Below are 22363 nucleotides of genomic sequence, written 5' to 3'. Positions count from 1 at the left end.
ATGCTAAAATCTAATTATTATTGCTATGCATAACCTTTCAAATATTCTAAACAAATATACAAAAGAAATCCAATTTTTTTTTTTTTTTTTTTCTTAATTTAACCTTTATTTATCCAGGTAAGGCAACTGAGAAGAGATTTTCATTTGCAATGGTGATCTGGCTACAGACAAATCCTTGATTAACTTCGGAATTTCCATAGAAATGAAGCAAAATGAAATTCAATTTAAATATTGAGATCGTACTAAAATCGAAATACAGTAGTCCGCATGTGAAACATTCTGGATGATCTCTGTGGTGGTCTTGATACATGAAAGGAAAATAACAGATACAGTAAAAGGAACAATTTAGTCGTGAGACAGTCGTGAGACCACCCATGTGGTCTACCATGGAGACGGCAGCAATGACCAAAAGACACGCATCTGAGCAGCAAGCAGCAGAGTTGAATTTCCTGAGATTCTCTTTGGGAGTGAGAATCAGCAAAGAGCTCACCAGGGAAATATTATGGACTGCGAGAGGCCAGATTAAGATGGTTTGGACATGTACTGAGGAGGAACGGTCGATGAACTGTTTCAGTACAAAGATGGTGAAATTAGAAATGAAGCCGTCATGTCAGATTTATGAATGTGGTGAGGGGAAAACCTCTAGATAGCTGGAGCTAGAGCAGAAGATGGCGAGGACAGGGAGAGACAGAAGAAGATGATTTGCTGTGATCACCCCCGAATGGGGTTAAGCCCAATGGAAAAAGAGAAGACGACAAACGTGGTCTTGTTAAATGTTGTAAATGCCCCTTTATATTTCCATGTTTCGTTGCTTTTGCTTGTTGTTTGTAACCAATGTGCCTATGTTGTGACCATGTTGGCAGTGGCGACATTGACACCAAAAGCAACACGTGGAGATTTTAGCATCACCGTAGGCACGCAGCTTTGAAAGGGGATGTCGTACCTACCTATTCATACAGTATCTATCGCTGTTGTTTTTCTCAAGTGCTCAATGTGTTTCGTCCCTCAAGCATTATCTACTCATTTTGCTAAAGTATACAATGCTATTTTGGGTGAGTCCTTTTCTATGACATCCTGTCGTAAGAGGGATGGGGAAAAAGGAATCGTCTTAACTCTGAGGCTGATGAAAGCGACCCTCGAATCACCGCCACAACCTTTTCCCCCACCAAGCATCCGTGACCACGGCACGATAACGACACTTTTACGGCAGTATTAGACCACCACCGGAGGTTTTGATAATTTTTTTAAAACTTTTCAAACATTTGAGCTTTCTTTTGTATTGAGTTAAAATAAATTTGCACTGTACCGTGTGTTTTTAGGCCACAAAGACATTATCAAAGCATCTGCTCTATTAATCTGTCAAATCGAAGTACCGCTGAACCACATGTATATATATTTTTAAAATTTACTGTTCAACTAATAAAACTGAAAAAAATAGCTTTGTGCATTATTACAACTTCCCGATTGAGATTTGTTTTAGTGGTTGAATTTTATGCCTGGTTCATTGCCCAGTGAATTTATTCAGTTTCAAGTTCCTCATCCCTTCTCAAAACGGTAACTTGTCACGAGATTATTCAAATTGAAAAAGTCTACATTAAAGCAGTTGAAAGGTTTAAGACTACGTTCATGTCAGACGCAAAGGGAACTTACTCGCACAAGTTCGATCGTGCAAGCTATTGATACCGATGAGTGTGTATGCACGTAATTTTGCACCACATTGATATGCTCCTCCTAACTCGGTCCTCTTCAGAACGTTGCCAGCACAGTCACGTCTGACGATGAGGAGCTATGAGTCGCCCATCAAGTTCCACGCGTCCCCTGGCTGGTTCCTGCGATTGTGAGAGGTTTTTTCTGCTTCCAACCCCAGCACTTCACGATTCTCTCAACTGGGGATGGTGCGATGTCAGCGTTCTCGGCAGTGAACGAGATGGTCGGCCCCCGCGACAGGCTCTTTCCTCACCACTGTCCAAGCCGACTGACTTTCACAATGCAATTTGTGGCTTGAAGTTCAAATTTCCCAACCTGAGCTAATTGGCACAGAAGCTAATTTACATGTGGGTTTGCATAAAACGGATGACACTTGTGCCTATTCATGGAAACTGCATCGAGTTTATACTCTATGTAGTAAAGGTGGGTCATTGGTGAAATTCACATCCGGTCTGAACGCAGTAGAAAAAAAAAGTTTGGCATTTTGTACGTCAGCAAAAGTGTTGTTTGGATTTGATTCTCTGCTCATTTGTAACCGAGGCCAGCCACTTGTAATCAAAGTTAAAGTATTCCGAGAACACGTTTTGTTGTTTTTAAATTGTTAACAGAAGTTAACTTCTTCAAACAGTTGCGTGATTGTTATGAATATTAATGAAGGCCTTACCTGCCTCATTATATTTGTAACTGTTCATATGGGAAAAATATTTGAAATCAGAACAATGATTTGTGTTCTTGTTTTTTCAAATCTTTTTCCTATTCTGTTGTTTCCTCCACAACTCCCAAAAATAATGGATCTCAATATTTATGTGTTTTCACTATGTGCGCGCAGTGTTGCAAATTCTTTGGTTTAGCAGATACAGTATGTAGAGCACAGATAAATGCATGGTCCAACAGCTGGTACAGAAAGATGTTTGCTGGCAGAACAGAATGATCCAACCAACCCGAGCAGAGCCGAGTGAGCCGATGATTTGACGAGATTGGTCTGGCTTCACATGGGCTTCGGAGTGAGGGGACTGGGGGGGGTGTCTCTCAGAGAGTGAAGGTTTTGGCGAATACGGGAGGAGGGAGAGCGTGTCACGTGCCCGAGTCCAGCAGAGAGTGTTATAATAGGCCCCCTCTCGGAGCTGAGAGGCAGAGGCTGGATCTGAACCAGAATCTCTGTACCACACACAGGCTGGCCATTGTTGCCTATTCAGTGCACTCCATCTCAGGCCACTTTATCATTCAATTAGGACAGCTTTCACAGCGCACACCACAAAAAAAGAGGCCTTCAATCAAACTGAAAACTTCACTCTGGCCTCGGAGGGGACGCCGCAAAGGGGACTTGCCGTTGTCGGCCCACTTTCACTTGCCCGGCTTCTTGTTGGATGAGCACGGACAGGGAGTGAAGAAGGGGAAGGAGAGAGTGGATGAAGAGATGAGAAGAAAGAGCATGAATGAGGAGAAAGTAGCAGGGTAGGTAGGTAAGTAGGCAGTTGGGATATTGGCTGGAAAGATGGAAGGATGGATGAAGAGACAGAGGTGTATACAGAAAAGGTATAAAATATGATCTAAAGCATTGTCGTTGGCAGCTAGCTGAATAAATCTATTTGAGTAAGAGCTTCTTTGCAGCCGGAGTGTGTCACGGAGTGAATGTAAACGATTCTCTAAGATGGAGAGTAGTTTCGCTCAGTGATCTTGGGTCCTTCACATGTTCAACCGTCAACTGTACATCTTCAGTCCCATGATGTCACCAGCCTTCCTAACGACCAGCATACAATGAAGCATCTGAGTTTCCTCGAGAAAAAAAGACTGGTCGTTCCCGTCTTGTAAACAGCATCAATGTCGGTCCGGTTCATGTTTGCTACCACTTGTGTGCTTATGAAACCGGTGGAATGCGTGGAGTGGGTGAGGGATTGAATTTAGTAATGGTGATTGAGCGGGTGGAGGGTAAAAGAAGAGGTGGGGAGCAAAACAAAGCTGGTGGAGAAGAATGGCACAGAGGAGACCTCTTGAAGAAAGGAAGGAGACACAGAAGTATGCTTCATTTTCTACAGCTTATCCTCTTTAGGGTTGTGATTGAGCTGCCGGGTGCACCCTGGACTGGTCCTAAATCGGTTGTAGGGCACATTTTTACAGACAACCATTTCACACAAGGCCAAGTGAGTCTTAAATGAACCTAACATGCACGCTTTTTGAATCCGGGAGGATGCAGAGTACTCGCAGTAAACCACACACAAGCATAGCGAGAGCTTGTAAAGAAAGGCCTGAAGCAATATTTGATTGTGACCCCGACTCATTAAACACATGCGCCCACATGCCACCAAACCACAAACACCGAGGTAAAAGGTGGTTGGTTACAGTTCATCAAGTTTCATTCATTTAAATGGTGGTAACGGTGGCCAACTGGCAACCACTTCAGAGTATACCTGTAACCCAAAGATAGCTGGGATAGCCTCTATCCCTCCTGCGACCTTAGTGAGGATAAGCAGCACAAAAAAGTGGATGGACAGATGGAGGATTTTTTTTTTTTAATTATTTCTCGTTCCATGCAATAAAGCCATCAGCAGTCTAGACAAAGACAAACTCACTCCTGGTTGACAAAAATCTGCAACATTGCGTGGACATCAGGGACGGACTGTGCCTCTGGATTGGCAGACTGGGGTGCCGGCCCTACATTTTATGAAGGGGGACCGCAATGTGTGTTCCAACAACTCACCAATCAGATAGCACAAGGCAGTCACATGAACACAAAAAAAGCCTTCGGGCCAATCAAAGTGACTAATTTTGAGAAAAAAAATAACAACCTTGTGAGTGTTTACTTTACAGTCTCTGACAAATCAACAACTTTGCCATGCAGCTTTTTGTGTGGATGTCAGAAGTTAATGACAAGTCACTCTTTACTTGAGTAGTTTATTCACTGAGTACTCAGTTACTCCGACTCAAGTAAATATTCTGATGACTACTTTTTTCTTTTATTTGAGTCATAATATATTAAAGTTACAGTATTTTACTTGAGTACTATATCTGGCTCCTCTACCGACCTTTGCATATATTGATTGGTGGAAGAAGTTTCGTGTTTTATTGTATGAAGTGTGGGGTAGTGAATAATTTTGGGGTGGCTAAGACGTTAATGAAAATCTCTTAAGCGGAAGGATGCGGGGATGTGTCATCAGGCATGCAGGTTACATTCTGAACCCCCCTCACCACACACTCCCGCCCCATACTGTTACACTGCACCGTCTCATTTTCATTTTCAGGCACAACAGTCAGAGGACCCAACTGTGTGTGGATGTGTGTGCATGTGTGTGATTCATGTGTTAAACCAGCTATGTATCAACTTTCATACCAATTTAGATGAATCACCACTCAGCAGCACCGCAACAGTAGCGTGCATCTATATGACTGTGTGGTGAATACTACATTTAAAGCCAACAAGAACCTCAAAGTCCAGATGTTTTTGAGTCATAATTGAGCAGCAACATCAATCACTCAGCAAGCCTCCACACATTTATTTCCATTTATTTTTAGGTACTGGTTCCAGACATGTCAAATGTAATTAAGCTGCATATTTCTATTTATAGGCGGCACGGTGGAGCGGCTGTAAAGCGTTGGCCTCACAGTTCTGAGCTCCAGGGTTCAATCCCGCGTGTGTGGAATTGGTATGTTCTCCCCGCGCCTGTGTGGGTTTTCTCCGAGCACTCCGGTTTCCTCCCACATCCCAAAAACATGCAATATTAATTGAGGACTCTAAATTGTCCCTCGGTGTAATTGTGAGTGCAACTGTTGTGTGCTTCCGTGTGCCCTGCGATTGACTTGGAACTAGTTCAGGGTGTACCTCGCCTGATGCCCGAAGATAGCTAGGATAGTCTCCGGCACTCCCGCGCCCCTCGTGAGGATAACCAGCTCAAAAAATGGATGGATGGATTTCTACTTATAATGTACTATCCTCACAATGAAAAAAAAAAAAAAAAAGAGTAAAACTGCATGCTGGTACACCACCATGATCTACCCCAACTGACATCGTCCAATTGATTTTATAATAGACTTTACGATGATCTGATTGGCTTGATGGGTATAATTAGAATTTTATGAACATCGGGTGACCGGCTTTTATGTCATAATCCGCCAATCCAATCAATAACGTCATTGACAAGACATTTATTCTGCAAAAGCCAGTTGATTTTAGCCTTGTCACGTCACTTGACGTAGTACTGTATATCAGTGTAGCGCACCGGGCTCTATTTAGTCAACTTAAACATAACATGTATACCACCTGTTACCATGGCAATGACAACAACTGATAATTATTTATCTTTTCGGAATTTCAACAGTAAATATTGTGAGACTTCTGTAAGACGCCTTGAAAGCAGAACTTTGAACTAATCAAAATAAACATTTTTTTGACATTTTACAGACAGAACAAGGAACAGAATTATGATCAATTTCTGCACTGCCAATTTGAGGCAATGTCTTTCAATAAATGGATGGAAATTTAAACATTTGTTTTTATTCCATTCATCAATGAATAGAAAAGATAATCAACAAATTAAATCAATTGTTAAACTAATAACTGCAGTCCCACCGGAGTTAACTTAACACTTGAGTTAACACTTGTATGATTATTAAGAATCTTAAAGTGTCACTTTGAAAGATAACACAACCTCAGTTATTATTATTATTATTATTATAAAACCAAAGATTGACGGGGGTGAAAATGCAATATTTGAAAAACTGACTCGACTCTGCAGCCACAAAATGTCTAAAAATGCAGAGAGATGAAAGAAGTAATGTACAACCCCAACAGAATGAACATTACATTATTTGTGAAACGAAATATATATTCAGCTGGAATGAGTGTGTCTTTGTTCATACCTCAATGTTTTCTTGCAAAATTGCATTTTCATAATCATAGTAGAGTAATATTTTTGCCTATATGATAGCAAATGTATTATTGATTACAATGATTTCCCTTCAAATCATCAACTTCTTTTGGCTTCTCAGTTGGGCCCGAGGAGTTCAGCTTTTTAAAGCAATTTCAATATGTGGAATAAGACTATTATTATTTTTTTTTTTCCATCTTCAGTTAACCACAGTTCCACTGATTCCATCAAAGATTTAAATAGGGAATATATGGTGATTTGTTGCAGATGTATTTAACTGACATTATAGTGTTTCAACTTTTTTTTTTAACTATTCACTTGCAAATTTTAGAACTTCCCATTATGTCATAAATAAATAAAAGTTGTTGTTTTTTTTTTTAATGGAAAGGCTACTACCTGAATCAATTCCCAGAAGAGAATTAAAGTTAATTAAATTATACTGTATATCTTAATATGGACATCCACATTCTACAAACAACTAAAAGAATGAACCCTCGGCAAACCTTCCAAAATTTATGAAACAAGTTTAGTAACATTATAATAAAAATGACATTTACAGTACTACATGTAATTATAATAATTCTCTGCACTAATACATATAATAGTAATCATTTCATTTCCAATGGTTGTCAAAACTATACCATAAGATAATTAAAACAAAAGCACTGATTGATTGATGAAAATCATCTATCTTATATTTGGGGTGGAATCAATTTATTGTGTTTCAGAACAAAATAAGAATCTGCTGAAATTGTTTTGCATTTCACTGAGTCAACATCAGAAATAAAAAAAAAAAGCGTCAGCTTTCCAAAGGCCATCGACTTATATCATTAAATGATATTAGATCTAATTCAATTATAAGTATTCACATCTACCAAATTATCATCTTTTGCAGTCGTTTCATCAGTCAAATATGTTTCGTAATCAAGTAGAACAGGATATTTTCACTGTTGAGGGCCCAATTCCAGTTTTAATTTACTCAAAATTGAAACGAAAAAATTTAATTATCAAAAATCTAAAGGTTTGTGATTAGTTTGAGCAAAAGAAGTTAGCTCTCCACCCATTATATAAATAGTCCACAACAAGAAAGGCTTCACTTCACAATAATTTCATGAAACAACAGCAACTCTTGATGACTTACACCCTAACAAATGTAAACTGTAAATATAATGATGCCGCTCTAAAACAGTTTTTTTTTTACTATTTGGAAACTATTATTGAGTTTTTTCTAGGTTATGATTAATTAACTTTGCAAACAAGTTTGGTTTGGTTTGAAAAGAAGAGTACACTGAAAAAGTATTACAGTAATCTATATTGATTGGAGAAAAAAAAACATTCATGATTCTAACCAGTCATCTCTTAGCAATAACCATAATTCTGTTGTTGTTAGGGCCAAAGGTATATAACTCATACCATCTTTATTTAGGATGTAAAAACTAATTTCATCTGCATTGAGTATGGTATTAAATGCATTTAAAACAGCTGTAAATTTAATCAACGGGAATTATAATGGATTTGTTTTTTTGGAGGGGTTTACTTCAATATATGCATGTTTGCCAATGATTTATCAAGATTTATCCAATATAAAACATTCAACAATTGAAATTGATATTATACAGTTATCAAGTTAAAACTTAAATCTTTCTAGAACTGAGGATTGGTTGATGTAAATAAACAACATGATTAATGACAATGGAAATTAATCATGAAGAATTCCAACAAACTAAAGACAAAAGAACCCCCTCGCCTGCCACAACAACAACACTGCATGAAGAAGAGACCAGGACAGTGACATGCAGCCTTCCAAGGCCCAACATTCCCAGTTTGGATCGGCGGAAAACAATTGGGCTCTCATACTGAGGAACTCATTCAAATATGAACACGTTTTTTTCATTTACGTCCGTGTCATAAAAATCCAGATCATAAAAGTTGATCCATTTGTCCTCAAAGTCATACCAGCGCTACACTGAAGTATTACCACATCTACTTTCACTTCAGTTGGTAACAAACAATCAACATAACAGAAAACCTCATCTGGCCAGAGAGGTCACAATAAAGCACAAGTCAATTAAGCTCTTCGCTTGAGAGTAACAAGGTCAGTTTATGGCCATGTTTTGGCCCAGTTCGGACTTATACACTGTAACCATGACAACAGTGTTCATGCTTTGGTAAGATAGCATCGTTTTGCAATTCACTTGCCAAAACACTTTCTGGCAGTGAGTTTGTTGTGCTTTTCTTTGGCACTTGGAGATAATGACTGTGTGACGACAAATTAGCTAAGATAATAAAAGCAGCAATCAAAATAGGACAAAAAGTACAAACTGAGTGTGGAAATGTTTCAGTTATTGCTAACTTTAGCGTGACAACATCAGATTTTAAGCTTGTAAACACAAATTGATTGTTGCAAGGTTTTTGACTTATTTAACACTTCTAATCACACCAAAAACATTTTTGTAATGCTGTACATTCAGCATAATCTAGCCGTAGTCACTCGAATTTTTGCTTGTGACTCAAGATGAAAAAAAATAAATAAATAAGCCTTGTAACTTGTAAATTGGGTTACCCGTATTGTCAGGTACAACACTAATTCCACCAAATGATGCCATCGCTCCCTATTTTGGCTTGTTTTTACTTCCACTCTCAATCCAACAAACCACGACGCATCCCAACAGCGCTTCCTCCATTCGCACTCATTAGTTGGCGTTTAAAGGTAAAGTGCAAGCCTGTCCTAACCTCTTTAAAGTTAAAGGGCTAAATTTGCGCTGCACTTAGTGAAGGCGGCCTATTAATAAACGCGGTGCCGACAGCCCGACGGAAGTGCCCTCGGGGGTGTAAACTTAGCCTGGGAAGAGATGGATGCATGAAGGACCAAACACAGAAGGACCGGATGGATCGGCTTCAAATACGTGACGATGGACTAAAAGATCTCAATGACCTGGATAATCAGCGGCGCTGCAACTTTTGTCAAAGTGCCTTTTTCAGAAAACAGAAAAAAAATATCTGCGTGGTTCCAACATTGGTGCTTGAAACCTTGAGTACATTTTACCTTAGACACTTTTTTGATAGTCCGTGATAAGGTTCCAAAGGGGTCACATCAAACAGATATCTCTCCTTTGCCACAAGATTGCTAGTAATTCAAATTTCACATCTTACGTTCAGTATAACCGCAAAACACTCGAGAAAACTCGAAACACTTGAACGTCCGGGCACTTGTAAGTGATGGCAGTGCTGTACTTGTGTAAAATGTAGTTATTTCCATCAGGGTCGTGTTGATTTTATTCAACAGCTAAACTTCAATTTTGTACATTCTGATATATTCCCATCAATTCTCATGGACGGCTTCCAACTTTCAAAATTCAAAGACTTTTGCCATCCTTTTTCTTCTCCATCTGTCCATTCATCCATCTACACGTCTATCTGTTCTTGACCGGTTTTCCCGTTCAGGGTCCTGGGTGAGCTGGACCCTATCACAGTAGACTTGAGGCGCAGTACACTTTGGACAGATCAATCACAGGTACAGGAAAAACAACTGTAGCACTTTTAAAAAGAAGTTCCACCTTGCCTGCATGAATGGTAGAAAAAGAAAAAGAAAAACAAAGATCCATCGAACTTCTGCATATGCCTGGCTTTTGCCACGATTCAAGTATTATTCACCGAATAAAATTTTGGGGAAAAAAAAAAGTCCAATTCTTTTTGACTGTTATCTCAAAAAAAAAAAGGAAAAAAAAATCAACTCACCCTTTATTTCTGAGGTGAACTGTGCTACAGCATACCAACTAAAAGGAGGACAATATGGGTCGTATGGATGGCTTGCTCTCAGGGCCATTTGTTAACCCACCACCAGATTTGTGTGTGCATGAGTGTGTTGTCCTGTGTGTTAGCCGAACAAACCGTTAACTGTGCTTAACGTACTGTAACTTATGTGATAATAAGATAATGGAAGGGAGATATTCATATTTCCAAATACTTCAGGCAATTTCCTTGAAGAAAGCACGAGGGCGGGCTCTTTTTGCCCCCACCCCTCAATGGCAGCCACATTGGCCTGAGCGTTGACTGAACATCCGGAGTATGTAGCGCGGGGTAAACTAAGGGTGTCGCTTGATGGATGGATGGAAGTTCTGAAAAGCCACAGCTGCCTGGCTCTTCCTAGAAACAGAGCCACAAAGAAAAGTGGCAGTATGCGCTTCAAGCATCTAGCATCCTCTTACTATTTCTGACTGGCATACTGCAGGCTCCAGCAGAATGTATACTGCACCCAAAAAAAAAAAAAAACGTGCTGCTGTGAGAGTTTGTGAGCATGTGTATTATCGACTTGTGCATTCTAGTCATGAAATAGTCATGCGTGTGATAAATCTCCCAAGTGAAAAAAGTTTGAGCAGTCTAACACTAATGGCACCAGAATTGCTCATATTTCTGTTGAGTTGCATTATTTATTTGTACAACCACTTCTTGCTTGACGGTTGGTTGCCAGTGTGCATTGGATTGTTTGCCTTGCTCACGTCAGGGAGAGGGCCTCCTCTGCCCCACACGAGAGAAAAAGGACAGAGAGAGGCGACGAGAACACAAAAAGGTAATTCCAAACACGATCGAATAACAATTTTCATGAAAAATGAGACCCTCGGGTCAAACTAAATTCCTCAAACGTTTATTTGCGTGTTATCCCTTTAAAAAAAAAAAAGAAAAACAATTAGGCTTGTGTTTTATTTTTACAGATTTATTTTTTACACTTGTCGACAGAATGGTGGCCAAAAAACATGCAACATTAATTGGACACTCTAAATTGCTCTTTGGTGCGGCTCTTTTGTCTCTATGTGCCCTGTGAATGGCTGGCAACCCGTTAAGGGTCTACCCCGCCTCTTGCCCACTGACGGCTTGGATAGGATCCAGCACTCCCCGCGACCCTTGTGAGGATAGCAGCTAAGAAGATGGATGGATTTTACACTTGCGTGGCTCTCCAACGCCACTCCAACGCAATGCACCTGTTTTGGCTTTGTCATCGGCATTGTTTCGTTGTTCATGTATTTTCACAATTACGTAATTGAAAATCTTCTAATCTTGCTTAAAAATGTTTTCTGTACAAATAAAAAAACTTAAATGATAGTGACAGTTTGAGCCACAATTTCCTGTGGGATAATGTGTTTCCAAAAGCTTCAAAAGTACAAGTTCAGCCAACAACCATGATTGTGCTCAACCATAAAGGTTGGACTGCAAAGGGATGAAGTTAAAATGAGGTGATTATCAAATAATCGATTGCATTATCGCTAATTAAATTTTCCGCTTTTCCGCCTTGTCCCATTTTTATCCCTCAGCTTTGCACTGAGCGCTGATGCAGAACAGTGTCATAACATTCCCGCCACAACTTGGTGGGGGCTGCTGTTTGGCAACATCAACATACAGCATCTTACAGATGACAGATTGGAGCTGCGCAAAATATGTCCAGCTCCAAAATGCAATGACGTTATTTTGACCTTAAGTTACCTGGCTGTAAGACCTGCATCTGATTCAGGATAATACATGAAGTGGAGATGGACTTTTGAAGGCGGACTAACAGGTCTTTAAGGGTCAGAATTCAAGCTGACAGACAGGTGTTCAAACTTATTTGCAGCTGTATCACACAAATAAATCGTTAAAAAAAAAACAAGACATTGTGATTTTTGGATGTTTCTTTTATCTCTCTCACAGTGGACATGCACCTATGATGAAAATTTCAGACCCCTCCGCGATTTCTAAGTGGGAGAACTTGCAATTTAGCAGGGTGTTCAAATACTTATTTTCTTCACTGTACATATATAAAAAGTACATTTTCAAACCAATCTACTCATCTCATAAACCACTCCCACTGGGAGGAAATGTGCATGTGTGACAGGTTTTTAATCGATCGCAACTAAACTTTATTTACAGAACATGCTTTTTTTTAATGAAGCTTAAGGAAAGTGCAGTACATAGATATGAAAAGCACCACTCTGCAATAAAAAAAAATAATGAGAGTTCACCCAATTTCCCTGCCAAATCCTAATTTGGATCAACAACAGATTGTACAATGGCACACATGCCCACCTTCTGCACGAGCAATCCACAGTAGTCCAGCAGAAATAAGCATTGTGGCGTACGTGTGATGCTGCTAATGAATAAACGAGGAGCTGCAAACACGAGCTCCTAGGTGGAGGTCTTACAGTTCCTGACTGCGCCCATGACACAGAAGGCACACATGTAAACACTCAACGCAAGCTTGTTCGCAACACAAGTACACAAACTCCTGCTGGGATGCATTTGCCGCTTCTGCAGTGCTGCGTTTTCCATTTCACTCCTTTCTAAACTTCCCGTGTGTGCCGCATTTGTGAGAAAACAACAAACACAACAATCCTCTTGGAGCCCTTCAATGAAGGGGAAAAAAAAAAAAAAAACACCCATTCTCACATGAACCCGTTGTCCTCTCTCCCCTCAGCCACCTACTCTGCCATGCTCCCCCGCCCCCCCCATCCCTCTTCATCTCAGCCCCCTCACCCCTTCTTCTTCCCTGGCCCATCCCGACTCGCAGAAGGTGAAGCAGTACAAAGAAAAGGGATTGCAGCTTTTCCGATTCTTCCCTGGTTATTAACTGCCATTTGTCCCGGCAGAGGGCTGTCCTTTCCATTAACCCAACTGATGCTCTTTTCTCATGGAAATCAGCCTGCTGTTGCCTCTTCCACCGGCAGCGCCGCCGCTGCCCACACTGAGAGCGAGGAATTGTGGGGGATTTTGCAAAGACCAAGACCTCCCTCCGGCTCAAAAGCAGCTCCAGCTTACCCACAAACAAAAATCCACGGACAACCGTTAGCACATATTCAATGGGACGGCCATAAACACGGGTGGGATATCAAAAATGCCCGCCGGGCCTCGAACCACGTTGGGCATGCTAGCAACATGACGCAACTTATTACATGAAATCAGATCTTAGATGTTTATACATTTTCCCCAAAAGCCAACAGATGTTAGCACTTGTTGACAAATAGTTAACATGTTCACAGAATTTGTCCCAGGTCACAAAACATATTGCACCTGAGCATTCACTCGTTTCAGAATTCCATTCATCCATCCATCCAAGCTGCTTATCCTTACAGGGGTCACAGGAGAGCTGAAGCCTATCCCAGCTAGCTTTGGGCAAAAGGCAGACTACAGGGCAGATATCGACACCATCGCTGATCAGGAATCGATCCCACGCCGCCCGCAGCAAATTCAAGCGTGTGTACCACTACATCATCAGTGAGCATTTTGCAGAATTCAACAATTATTTTGTATCTCAAAATCACAATTTAAAAAAAACAACTTCCAACCACTGTCAGACCCACCGGACACCTCCCACTGCATCTCTGCTTCTGAAAATATTACATTACAATTTTTTAATTTCACACATTCTGTATGAACAATTGACACAACGAAGTAACTTTCCTCTTTCTTTGACATTTTTTAACTTGGGAGATGTGTTCGGTGAAGTAGTAGTCGAAAATAAATCTGCTAAATCGGCGCATCGGACGGGCACAGCGACAGATATATGTGGTGCGTTCAGAAACTCCAAACGTGCACTGGACGATTTACAGATATCAGTATGGTGGCCTTGCGGCATGATTCTCCGTGAGAGGCAAAAATGTTATAGTAAATTAAGAATTATCATATTTGAATGCAAGTACTACGGAACTCAGGGCTGATAAATGTTTTTCACACATCCAGTTGTTGGTACATTGTACATCAAATCTGAATGAATGTAAACCTTTTTCACAACCCCTAGGTACTATCCAGCCATTTTCTGAGCCGCTTATCCTCACAAGGGTCGCGGGGAGTGCTGGAGCCTATCCCAGCTGTCAACGGGCAGGAGGCGGGGTACACCCTGAACTGGTTGCCAGGCAATCGCAGGGCACATTGAGACAAACAGCCGTACTCACAATCACACCTAGGGGCAATTTAGAGTGTCCAATTAATGTTGCAGGTTTTTGGGATGTGGGAGGAAACCGGAGTCCCCAGAGGAAACCCACGCAGGCACGGGGAGAACACATAAACTCCACACAGGCGGGTCGGGGATTGAACCCGGGACCTCAGAACTGTGAGGCCAACGCTTTACTAGCTGAACCACCGTGCCGCCCCCTAGGTACTACTATACATTTATATACTGATGTATCATATACTCTATTGACTTTTGATGTTTTTTCAAAAAATTCCCATTACAAAAAAATTACACTATCACATATTGTCTGTGAACAATTATACAAGTATACAAAGAACCTAACCACGGTTAATAGTAGAGCTCAAAAACAAGAAAGAAATAAAATTGATAAGAAGTCTAATAATGTTGGTGTTTGCTTACTTCATGCAATTTTTCTATATACGTATATTTTTGTCTTCTTGTGTTCTTCACTTACCAACCTTTGTTGACGGTACTCCTTCTATTGGACAAAGTGTCAATTGTACGACTCCAACCATTCTGACATCATATGTTACGCGTTATGAGCATAATGCTAACCAGCAGTGCTAACTGTTGCATCACTTGAGCCTACAATGAGATCTCGACCTTACTAACTGGGGGCTCAGTCACCCCACCTTTGTGACCAACTAGAACAATGACGTTTAACAGGTAAAACTTGACCAATGGACAAAAATGTGCTGTATGACCTCATATTTAGAAAGTTCCCTTGTACTTTAACATTTTTGAGGAATACTGTTTGCCCTAAGATGCCATCGACTGATAACTTCATGAAGTCATGTGGTTCTCTTTAAATTGCTTGCAGATTGGACGGCGCTTCAGGGATTAGGCCACCGTTATAGGAATAACGGCAATATGCACATTTTGTCGACAGGCCGAAGCAAGCGTGTACACGTACAGTAAGTACATCAATACACACGATGCCCATTTGCAGTACAGTAAACCCTCACTATTCATGTTGGCAGGGACGAAGCCCTTCTGCTAATAGTGAAAATAATATGCAAATAATTGACGACCCCCACCTAGAAATGTTTAGAATTGCCTACATTAATAAGTGGAACCATAAAAATATTAGAAACAGAGGTCCCAAAAGAATTCAATATCATTACCCTTCAAAATAGTTTACAGATTATTGTATTTGATTTAGGGGAAAAAATTGCACCGGAAGTGCGCACGTATCTTGTTAAGTCAGGGGTGTCAAACTCATTTTTCTCACGGGCCACATTGTGGTTCCGGTTTCCCTCAGAGGGCCGTTATGACTGTGAAACAATACAAATATTTAATCATCTCATCGTATTTACATCATCAATTTATGATCTACTTTTGGAATCAGGAATCATGGGTAATGTGTTTTTCAACTATTCATGTTTGGTAACACAAAAATGCTTGTAATAGCTCAACTTTATCATTTATGATGCATGACAATTTGAAATTTTGGTACAGATTTTTACAAGAAAAATTGAAATTGACACTAGATTTTGCTTCACGGGCCACATAAAATTATGTAGTGGGCCGGAACTTGCCCCCGGGCCTTGAGTTTGACACCTGTGTGTTAAATCATGCAACAAAGAAAACAAACAAACAAGCGGAGACTCTCTGAAACTCCCATGAACAACCCAGGCTAAACTTGGCTGATTTAGATGACTGTCAAATATCTCATCAGTAGCAATTACATCTACATACTTCTTTGACCTCGTTTACTACTTTCTTATTATCCAGGACTGTTAAGGTGCTTCAGAACAAGCACAACATAGCAAAAAAGGGGGAAATATAAGTAGCAAAAGTAGCAACCCAAGAATAAAGATTAACTGGAATTAAATACACTGTATAGATACAGGACGTTTAGTTTAAAATGGGAACTGTACAGTTAATAAATATTTTGAGATGGCAAGCACTGAACCTTGTATTTAAAAAGAGATTGCAAAATCTGAACAAATTACAGTTGTATCACTTCACCAAAACAGACATCATTCATTATTCTTATAAATCTGAGTATCATAACCATTTTATTCTGCGGGATCAATAATTACCAAATTATTCTCCATCATGATCTGGGGGGGGGGGGGGGGAATGCACTGGAAGTGTGCATGTAAGTTGTTAAGTCATGCAACAAAGAAAAAAAAAACCCAAACAAGCGGAGACTCTCTGAAACTCCCACGAACAACCCAGGCTAAACTTGGCTGATTTAGATGTCTGTCAAATATCTTTACAGCGGCGATCACATCTACATACTTCTTTGACTTCGTTTCCTACTTTCATATTCTCCAGGACTGTTAAGGCGCTTCAGAACAAGCACAACATGGGGGGGGGGAATATAAGTAGCAAACCAAGAAAAAAACTACAGGACGTGTAATTTAAAATGGAATCTGTACACTTGTTTGAGACTTCTACAAATGTTTGTGACGGCAAGCGTTTGACCCCGGAGCACTCAACCTTGTATTAGAAAAAAATTGATTGGAAAATTTGAACAAATTACAGGTGGACCACTTCACCAAAACAGACATTATACATTATTCTTATAAGCCGGATATCATAACCATTTTATTCTGCGGGATAAATAATTACCAATTATTCTCCATCATGCTCAACGTAAATGTAAAGTACTTTGCAAATATCAGCAAATCGACGACGCCCATCATCCTGGAACAGGCTGAAAAAATAAATCCAAGCCTCTTTATGACCGCATTTGCAGTAGTTAAACAACACAGCCAAATGTTTAGAACCATCTCATCTCAGTACTGCCTGTTGCCGTCAAGTTGCACACGACCGTAAACTACAACCACGAAGTAAACGTAGTAGTAGACATCCTCCACTTGTTCCAAGAACACACACACACACACGGTCGCGCGCTCGTGCACGCGCTGGCCAAAGGAACAAAAACAAACGAGGAGCCCCAAACATGACACAAGCCACGAGGAGGACAGTTATATACGTGCGGTACACACACTTCGTGAGCAACGTGACACGTGAACGCACCATCAGCACAAGATAAAGCCAAGGGAGCGAGCCCCAATTAAAATCCACTTTGAACACACTTTGAAACGGTCCCACAACCTCGAAATCACACCGAGGATCTTTAAATTCCCCAAAATGGCCTCGAACTCAACAACTTGACAGAAAACAACAGTCCAAAACTGTCGCGATCACTTTTTAGCGACATACACTGTTTGAGACATATTTGTCGCGATCTAAAAAGTTTGTAGCGACACTCACACACACACGCACACAAACAGAAATACGCCACATATGACGCAAAGCCCAATGGCGCTTATTCAGAAATAACAACAAATTCGTAACAAGGCGAGCGTCGCGCAACGTCTAAAGTTGCGTAAAAGTTGGCTCCAACACGCACGACAACGTGCAAACAAATATGCGGGGGGGGCTGCAATTTACCCACCAAAAAGTTTCCAGCGCTGCATTTGTCAACTTTCACTTGGAGCCCCGGTAAGCGTCCATCCCGAGCAGATTGGCCACCGTAGGAGAAACCCACGCCGCCAGCAACGACACGCACTCCCTTCGATGTCGTCTTTACTTGCTTTGTCAGAAAGATTTTGGACGATTTTTGCCCTGCCAATAATTGAGATATTCGAGGCCTGGAAGTGAGTGTGCACGGCTCTCCTCGGGCTGCAACCGAGTTGAGGGGCGGTAAGCATTGTGGGAGTGTGACGTCAGGCCACTTTCACGAACTTTTTTTTTTTTTTTTCCACCACTCCAACACATTACTGTGTGTTGCATTTTAAACCCGCCAGCAGCCCGGCTCTGATCACTTAAAACGCCTGCACATTATCTTCAAGAATACGTTTAGAATATTTTGGCAGCTTTAACACTCACGACCAATTTTAATTTTTAAAAGCATTTTTTTATGACTTAAGAATGTACCCATATTATTTTGAAATTATATCAATTAACACGATCCTTTAAACTATTACAATTGTCACCGTCTAATGAGATGAATGTACAGTATCTCTTTTTCTAAGCAAAATATCTTTGTGTGTGTCAGCTAAAAATCAAAACGTTCACATTTGCATATGCATGACTTGATCGGCAGTGACGTTTGTCCACGTTTCTTTTATATTTACATTTTAATGATCACCTATCAGTCTTTTGTGTACAATAAACGTATGTTAAGTTTGCATGCCGTGGATTTAAAATGAATTAAAATGTGTGATGAAGAGCTCGCTGGAACTATAACGAGAATCGAAACCCATTTTAAATCATTCATCTTGACATCGTGTCTAAAATGATGTGTTTTCGTATTTGTCAGTTTCATAAGCATAACAATAAATTCATAATTCGATATATGAATTCAAAGTGCATGAGCCAAATGTGGATGACACGGACAAACCCGGCATTATTTAACGTTTATCACACACATGCGTGCGAATATATAATTATAGGAATCAGTTTGCCTTATTATTTTAAAATGTTTTCATGGCTTGAGGGGACTTTTCACTCCATTTTAATGGCTGATAATTAGTAATTATAAAGCAATTCAATGAATGTTTTGTGCATGATTAGTGTAGCTTGTCACCGTGTGCGCGTCATGCGACAGTTTGGTCGAGGGGGTGAAAGAATGACTTCCAGGGCACATCAACCGGTTTCCTCTGTCCTCGTCACCCCTCCTCCTCCGAGCCCTACCACAGGCATCATGGAGCCCTCAGGGGGAACATGTTTGTGCAGCCAGGGAGCGTGGGGGTGGGGGAATGGACCGCGGTGCCTTCAGGCTCCGCATGTCAATGTTACATTAATGTCAACGATCCGTGATAATAAAGCTTTTTTAACAACAATTCCATCAAACGCGCTTGATATATTCGTTTATTCTTTTTGCAGATCAAACATGAGTAACTTGGACTATACTTTATGTGTTTAAAAATTATTTATTTCGCAAGATTTTTTCCATTTTTCTTTTTTTTTTTTAAACCTAAATTTTAACTCCAGTTAGTCGCTTTCATAACAATAATTCTTCTTATAGTGAGGATCCCTCAGTTTTTATGTATATTTTCGTTTCAGCTTTGGCTCTTTTCCCCCCCACCGCCAAAGTCATCTCAGAAGTTTTATATTTACGACAGTTTTTGAAGGCACCGGAGGCCTCTTTTTGGAGTCGACACGCCCCCAAAGCCCGACTGCAGTACCTGTGTTGTTGTTTTTTGTTTGTTTTTTTATTTTGTTGTAGAAGTGGATGACGATGGTGGTGACCATGGTCGCTATTTGGGACTTAACATGTTCAGGTATATTTTTGTCTATTTTGTCTTTTTGATCATGTAGTATTTGCAGATTTTTTTTTTATTTTTTTTTTTTATATCGGGAGTAATGCTTTAAAGTGCGAAGAGCAAAGGAAAAGGCATCTAAAATTATCAGGAGTGATTGAGAAATTGTGTTTTCAAAATACATAGACTTGATTTTCAATCGAAATAAAGTCAAATTAATTTTATTTTTATTTTGTTGAAACTACACTCAAAGTTGATCACAGAAGGAATCTGTGTTTGATTGCACCCTAGAAGAGATTAATTCACACTCAAATTAAAAGTGACGAATTTGGTCGATTGAGATTATCATCACACAATTTTAAATAGTTTTAGGGAAAATATGCACATGTCAAAATGTATCAATTGACGGGAACTCAATGCCCTGACATCATGTACACACACACTTTACTGTTTCTACATGCCTTTTCAGAATAAGCATTTATTTTCCAAACGCTTTTAAAAAATATATCAAGAGAAATACATGAAACATAATACATTACTTGAAAACAAAATAGATGATGAGCCAGGTTTCCGATATGGAAGAAATTCCACGAAAACATCTAATCTGAATTTGTGACATTCTAGCGTTACATTTTCGCTCTGATTTCTGCCTCAATTTCAAATGCACATTTTCACTTGACCAAGCAAGCGAGACTCTGAGGCAAAAAAAAAAAATTCACACCAAAACAAGATCTGCATATCCATATTTCTGACTTTTACGATTACATTCTTTGCATTATTTGTTGATAAAATTAAGGAAAATGTTGAGAAGAATATGTGCTGTTAAATAAGTGTTTTTCTCCTCTTTGATCTACTAGTGGCAAAGTTTAAAAATTGGTTGAAATGATTGTCACATAATTTAACATCATCCATGGGTGGTAGTAACTACTCTGAACAAGAATCATGAGTTTATTTTTTTATGTATCTATCTTTGAATCGTGATTATGACAAAAGTTCCTGGTAAAGGTAAAGTTTTACCACACCGCTATGCAGGGTGTATTTTGAGCGTGTTGCACATCGCATACTTGAATTCTCTGTGGCCAGCCATTATTATTTTTAACCTGCATGTGTGTGTGTGTGGGGGGGGGGGGAGATCTGTGTTGCATAAGGGACACGAGGAAATTGATTTTAACCATGCATTTCACTGTATGAAAAGTGTTTTGTAAATAATACATGAATCATATATAAGGATCCAAATGACACACGTCTACTGGGGGTATGTGAGGAGTGATGGGAGACGCGAGCACCCCATGAGTTCTGGGGCTAGTCGTTAGTTTTTCATGTCAACACAGGACTTGAGCCATGACCCTCTGACTGTGACAGATGACCGAAGCTTCCACAAAAGTTGGGTGAGTTTTTTTCTTTTTTTTTAAATAGCAGTAAATGGGAGAACCTGTTTTTGTTCCGTGGGTTTTTATGACCTATCGTTGCTGATTGTCACTACCTCCACAATCAATATAATATTGATTAATAAGCAGGATTCAGTAGTAAACGTGTAACTTGATTTCCATGAAACTTTGCAGAAGAGGAGACAGTGCATGTGCTCGTCAAGAATTCTGATACTAAAATGGAGGATTCAATTTTTCTGTTATTCCCCTTTTGTTTGCCATGAAAGCAAATGGAGGAGTCCTGTCCATCAAATCCTAATATCATACAGTACATCACTCTCCAATACTTAAAGCACACAACGCCAAACTCCATAAAGCATGTTTCGATTCATATAATTAAGTTTATGTTGAGGCAGCACGATGGGATAGTGGTTAGCACGTCTGCCTAAGGTTTAATCTTGGCTGTGACCTTCCTTTGTGGAGTTTGCATATTCTTCCCGTAATTGTGTGGTTTTTACTCAGCTTTCTCCCACATTCAAAAAGGTTAGTTCAATTGAAGACTCTAAATCGGCCACAGATGTGAATGTGAGTGCGAGTGTGACAAGGCTGGTTGTCTGTACTCGCCTGCAAATGGCTGGCGACCTGTCCGGGATGTCGCCTCGAGCCCCAAATCAGCTGGGATAGGCTCCAGATCACTCCTGACCCTCATGCAGACTGGGCGGATATCATATTGATTTATGTTGGATTTTAACCAGATTCGGCGCTCCAGCAAGTGTAATCTGGTTGTCAGTGTGACTTTTCTCTTTTTGTTTGCCTTCACAATGAATGCCATTCTAGGACATCTACTGGTTCGTTCTTTTTAGAGCGCACACAGACGTTGCTGACTGCACAACCACCGCTTGAATCAGACAAGCCTCCGCAAGTATGACACGCCATCATTTCTTTCTCACATTTTACAGGGGACCGTGCTCGGTTGGATTTTTGTTCTGTTTCCACTTTAGCATACGATTATCACATCGCTAAATGTGCTTTTATGTTCTCTAGCGGCATCGGTGTCAGCACGGGAAAGGGGAAAGAAATGTGGTTAAGAACAGCACGGGCCGAGGTGCTCTCGCGCAAGGCATCGAGACCTACGAGGTGCACAGCTGTGTCAGCGCTGCAGCCACTACTGTGATTGATGGTTTAAATGTATTTAACTCATCATTTCACAGAAAGGAACGAGTGCCAAAAATAAATATGATTGTCCTCCTTCATGTCTTGGATACA

The 22363-nt window shown here is 40.2% G+C and overlaps 1 protein-coding gene across 1 annotated transcript in view; it reads right to left on the bottom strand.

The window, feature by feature from the left end:
• The window catches only part of plagl2 (pleiomorphic adenoma gene-like 2), a 51437-nt gene extending 32960 nt beyond the window's left edge, over positions 1-18477 (bottom strand). The window contains exon 1 of the mRNA XM_061839766.1: positions 17921-18477. The gene's annotated coding sequence lies outside the window, so the exon portion shown is untranslated. The remainder of the gene's footprint in view (positions 1-17920) is intronic.
• Between the last annotated feature and the right edge of the window lie 3886 nt (positions 18478-22363).

This window comes from Syngnathoides biaculeatus, chromosome 2 (genome assembly GCF_019802595.1).
Source record: "Syngnathoides biaculeatus isolate LvHL_M chromosome 2, ASM1980259v1, whole genome shotgun sequence".
Lineage (NCBI taxonomy): Eukaryota > Metazoa > Chordata > Actinopteri > Syngnathiformes > Syngnathidae > Syngnathoides > Syngnathoides biaculeatus.
Note: the sequence above shows the minus strand (reverse complement) of the source record. Positions and strands in the feature narration are given on the sequence as shown.